The sequence below is a fragment of the Argopecten irradians genome, chromosome 3 (assembly GCF_041381155.1).
Source record: "Argopecten irradians isolate NY chromosome 3, Ai_NY, whole genome shotgun sequence".
NCBI lineage: Eukaryota > Metazoa > Mollusca > Bivalvia > Pectinida > Pectinidae > Argopecten > Argopecten irradians.
Genome location: NC_091136.1, coordinates 10,377,244 through 10,383,243, shown reverse-complemented (window position 1 = coordinate 10,383,243; position 6,000 = coordinate 10,377,244).

The following is a 6,000-nucleotide window of genomic DNA, read 5'->3' as shown; positions in this document are numbered from 1 at the left end:
AACTTGACTTTTACAAGATTGTTTCATTCCGAATGACGAACTGTGTGATGAGTATCGTAATATGGGACAGTGGCGCGTATTATGGCCTGTCCTATAAATTTCTTGTTCGGAACAAATCCGGACTGCATGGTGGCTAATCCCCGAGTAGGAAGTGGGCTTAGAAATATACGCCATGAAAACCTTGTATATCCACTACCCGAAGGCTATTAATACGTCATTGTGCTTTGATACGTATAAAGAATCATTTGGAAAGTGATAAATTATGTTTTTAAAGCAAAAGTTTTCATGTACTTGATCATATTCTTAGGGATAAAGCATTTTGCATAGTAACGATATATTTTTCGATAGAATATCGCATTAAAAGCTCAATCTTGTGGCACACACAAGACGGACGAGCTTCTTAAGTTTCTCGTCTTTTCGGAAGATCGGATTCTGTACAAAATCAAATTAAATTTGTGAATGGTTTTTGAGGTATTGGACCCTTAATTAAAACTGACATTTTCATTTGCTATTTTCTCCCCGTTAGCTTATTATTATGATTAAAAATTACTTAAGTCAGGTGTCGTTAAACGAATAGTAATTAGATCTATAATTTTTTACAATAACCGCTACTTCTTAATGAGCTAAGATATACCAGTTTTTAATCATTAATGTATCATATTTCATTAATGATGAACCAAAAAATGTGAAATGACATGAAAATACAATAAATAAAAGTAACAGGTGTCAGCTATAGTTATCATAATTAATCTCTACCGTACTTAAGATGATAATTAAATATTAGGCCCGCCGTCACCATCTCGGCAAGTAATAAAATGCAGACATAAAATACAAACTGTAACTTAATTCAGCTCTTATTATGGTCTGTTGATTTGTTGTGTTCCTTTAACAGCTTATAAATTCGCCATATGTGCGTTATGTTGGGATTGGCCAGTTCATGTGTAGTTTTAGAGACTGCGACAAGAACGTGTAGTGTATATTTTATTATCTGATGGTGCTATCTCAATGAATCATACGATGACGGGCGCTAAAAGGGAAGAAAAAAGAACAAAGAAAAAAAAAAAAAAAAAACAGAAAAAAAGAAGAAAGAAAACCAACAACAAACGACAGCCCACTGGATAACATTTTACACTAGGTTTTCTACTCCCTATATGCTGGACGTTAAGCTGATTTTGTCTCAAAACGTTTTCAACTAAATGAGGACAGTAATCATATCCTGCATCTTCAGTGATACTCGAAATGGAGATTTCGTCGCCATATTTGCTTCGCATTCTAAATTGCACCTTTGCATACCAATACACGTTCGAACCCCTGCTTCTACTTCCTTGCGTCTCTCTTAACGCCACCTCACTTTTGGCCTTCAATTGAGCGCTCGCCTCTGTGAAGAAGACTTTGGGTTCTGTACGCTGGTATAATTCGACTTGATGTGGTGTGCTATCCGGTGTCTCAAGCAGCATACTTCAATGAAATAACACTATAACATGGATGAGAGTTTCCACTATCTTAAAGAGATACAACACGAACGTACCACAGTCTTCCAAAATATACAGACACCCACTCATACACATGGAATACCTTAAATTACCAAGCTGTTAACATGACCGAAATAAACCACCCACAGCTTCTATGTCAATTTCTTAAATTATCGACTTTGTAATTGTGGCAAATCGCCACCATGGTTAACAGCAAAAATAATCTGGTTTTCGGAGATATATGGTCATAGATATGTGTGAAGTTCATACATAATTAATGGCAACTGCTGGGTGTCTGGTTTAGTTTATAAATATACATTTGAATAAATCAAACACATAAAAGCTCTAATAATCACTTTCTATGTATATTGTGTAGGCTTTTAATGGATATATTCCACGATAATAGGCACAAAAAAGTTTACTAGTTCGTCTTCAGACGGTTATGAGGGTACCATATGTGTCGTGCGATAATTGTGCAATAAAAGAATTCCTAAGCATAGACTTTATGAGTAAAAATGTGGTAGAAAGCTATCACTCATGGACAGCAAACGATAATCTTGACTATAAAATGCACTTTTCTTCAACGAAAATAAATTCGCCATGAACATAGAATAATATTAACAAGAGGTCCAGAGAGCCTGTATCGCTCACATGGTTTGCAATGGTAAGTTATGTTGTGAATACGGGATCATTGTTTATTTTCTGAAGGAATTTAGATTCAACTCCAATTCCCCTAATGGGCCCCACTCTTTGTACTACAGGGGTTAAGAGCTAAAATTGATACAAACTCTCTTCCCCTTCCCGCAAGGATGTTTCTGGCCAAATTTTGTTAGAATCCATACAGACCTTTATGACAAAAAGCAATTTATAAGATTTACCTCTATTTCCCCTATTGGGCCCCGTTGGGGGGAGGAGGGCCCCGTTGGGGGGAGGAGGGGTCGGAGTCAAAATTTATACAAACTCTGTTCCCCTTCCCCCAGGATGTTTCTGGCCAAATTTTGTTAGAATCCATACAGAACTCTATGACTTATAGCGTTTTAAGGAAATGTTGACTGACGGACGACGGACGTCGCGCCTTGACATATGCTACCGGTCCTTTTGGCCAGGTAAGCTAAATATTAAAAAAAAAAAAAAAAAATCAGGAAAGATTTATTGAATTGTCCTGAGTCCTGATAGTTCCTTGAGCATCGATTATAGCTAAAAGCGATTAACATTTTTAAACTACTTAAAATTTTATAATTCTCAAAGCAGATGTTCCTCTGACAAGCTTACAGAGAAAACCACAACAAGAAGACTATCACAATAGCGATAGTGTACATGTATATACTACCAACATGGTGAATACGGGAATCTACTCAGGAATCATTGCGCTCGTCGTTTTACTGGGAATAATGCCCATCCATCGGGCGTACACTTTCTATGGGAAAGCTAATATGACCGCTAGTGGTAAGTAGACTGCATGTTGTTCATTTATTTATATGGGCGCAATGGTTACAGAATGCCATAGCTATAACCAGACATTGAGTTTAAACAATATAAATCAAAGAAAGTGTCCTCCTCGTGGAATGAATATCACTGAATTTAGATTTATGTATGTACTAGTGCTACATAAGTGTTATTGACATTTTTGATAAATGACTATGACGGAACGCTATACTACCCTTCATTTTGTAAAAGTCTACGAGACTTTAGTTTAAGGCGAGATCAAAAATCATTTAAAATATCAAAAATACATGAAACTCAATTTTCTATCAATCATAGTGACTGGGCGACCGCTTCTGGTTTGTGACTATAATGGACTGCAGTGGACAGAGGGAACAGTCCTATTTGCTGATGAATGTACAAAAGTGACATGCAAAGGTGGATACTTTGACGGAGCTGGGTGAGTATTTGTTGATTGAGGATTGGTTGCAAGGTGATTTTATCTACGCCCTTGTAATATATGTGAACCAAATACAACTTCCTTTTATCATTTGTAGAGTAGGACTATCTGTTAACAATGACGATGCTTGATGAAAACGTCTGGATACCGGTATAAGTTGACAGTTGTTTGGGAATTCGCTAAATGAGTATTCATTTATAATCAAAGTACTCAAAGTACTGCAAATACGACGCAGCAGAATCAGAAAAATAAAACGACATCAAATGAATTTCCAAAATCAAAACATATAAACCATATTATAAAGACTTTAATATCAATTATATCAAAAACATTCAACTGATCACAGAAAAATACATATTTTTCTTAATTAAAATTCCTACATGAAAAAAAATATATTACAAAAGAAAACAAAAGCCTTCATTAAATCATTAAAAATGAGTTTTATCCTATCCTCTTGTTTCTTATGTTACACATACACTTATTTTGGTAAAACCATGCACACATGAGGGCAGCCTAATAAGTTATCTTGCCTTTACCTAAGATCTGTTTTAACAATCCTTTAAAAACATTATTTTAAAGTACATTTAAAGAACATCTGATTAGTTTACTTTATATATAAGTCTTAGGTCTCTTTCAGGTCTATAAACCTTAGATAGTGGGGGCCGCGGTGGCTGAGTGGTTAAGATGTACCGACATATTACCACATGCCCTCCACCTCTGGGTCGCGAGTTCGAATCCCATGTGGGGCGGTTGCTAGGTACTGACCGCTGCTCGGTGGTTTTTCTCCGGGTACTCCAGCTTTCCTCCACAAACAAACCTGGCACGTCCTTAAATGACCCTGGCTGTTAATAGGACGTTAAACTAATCAAACCAAACCAAACATTAGATAGTACGTCCAATTCGAATTATCATTGACAGAGATCATTTAAGTTGGACAGAGGAGTCACATCAGGCACAACAGAGACAACTGTGTTTTATATACCACTCTGTGTATTTTATACACACTCTATGTATTCTACCAATCAGAAGGCAGTCTTGCCATGACTACTGATTGGTCCAAAGAATTATTATTCAATGAACAGGGAATATATGAATGGAAGTTTATGAATGAAATTGTTCAAGAGGTCAAAGCGGATAGCAATAATACAAACGCTACACGCTTTTGTATTAAAAACGGACGCAAGAACGAAACATTCGTTTTATTGATTGGTTGGTTGGTTGCTTTAGCGTCCTAATAACAATCTGGGTCATTTAAGGACATTCTCGGCACCCATCGGCTGTCAAGCAACGCTATACCAACTGACAGAGTGAAATGAAGGGAAGTAACTCTGATGGATGAGAATGTTTAAGGACGGCCGTCCGTGTATGCAGTTTTGTGTGTATATGAGGTATCTGGGGTTCGTGAATGGTTGTTTTTAAAGGCTATATTCAAGTCACAATATACATTTACGTAACAAGCTGCTGAAAGTCAAGTTAGTTTCGACCCCGATATGGTTTCTATTTATATGTTTCTAAAATTAGGCTATATCTAACATATTTACATGTATAATGATTTTTTTAGTAACTTTGACAAAGCAGTTGATGGAACTCTATGCTTGTTAACGTTTTCATTTTAAACGTGTCGCCATTGAAGGTATGATCGTTGCCGAACGGAAATCGTAATACATGTATTCATGACCCAATCTCGGGAGAGTTCGGAAAGACGTAACGTAGCTGAAAACTTTAAAAACTTTAGCTTTAAACCATGTAAAACATGAAGCAGATTCGGATATTGGGATTTTAAGGATTATCCATGGTTATGTTGTCGAGGTAAAATTAGATATTTGCGAAAGCGTTTTTAGTTGATATCGGTTGTTTTTAGTTTGTTTGTTCTCAGTTTATGTACACAATTTTGATTTGCCCAGTTACCAGCTAGGATAATTAAAGGACGTCATTCCATCTGTTGCAGAATGCTCGATACTCCAGGGGTTCTTATCACTTACTATCTCTACACCCCTGGACTATCTCATAGTAAAACTGAAGGCAGCTCAGTGGAAAACATCTGAACCAATCACATGTTTGCTAAGATTTTCTTTGTGTACCGTTTTACGGCTCTTTTGATGTACAACAAAGGACTAAATTACCTGTTCTGTTCTGTTGCCTCCAGTTTTACTATGAGATAGTCAAGAGGTGTAGAGATGGTAAGTGATCAAAATCCCCAAAATATCGAGGATGCTTTGGGAGACTGTGGTATATTCGTTTTGAGTATCTTTGTAAAACTATTGCCTTTTTTGTAGTGCTATCTTACTGAGGTGTGTACCTCCAAAGGCTTTAGGAATGATAGATACCAGATTTAGTCACCTTTCACATGATTATAAATTTTCCTGTATACATTTTCATGTAATTAAAGTTGTATATAGTATCTAATAGTTCTCTCATTCTTACAGCTGTACTAAAGTACAGCCTCCTGACGGCTCGGCTTCAACAAAAGTCGCTATTTTCCGCGTATCATTTTTGCCTTTTTTTTCTCAGAAACTATGCTGTTTTTACTACAAGAGATTCAAACAACTGGATTTGCGTTAAAATTTTTACTTACAGTCGCGTTTTTTTTCAGACTTATTTCAATATGGTGGGATATCATAGTTGTAAAATTGCAATAAAACGTCG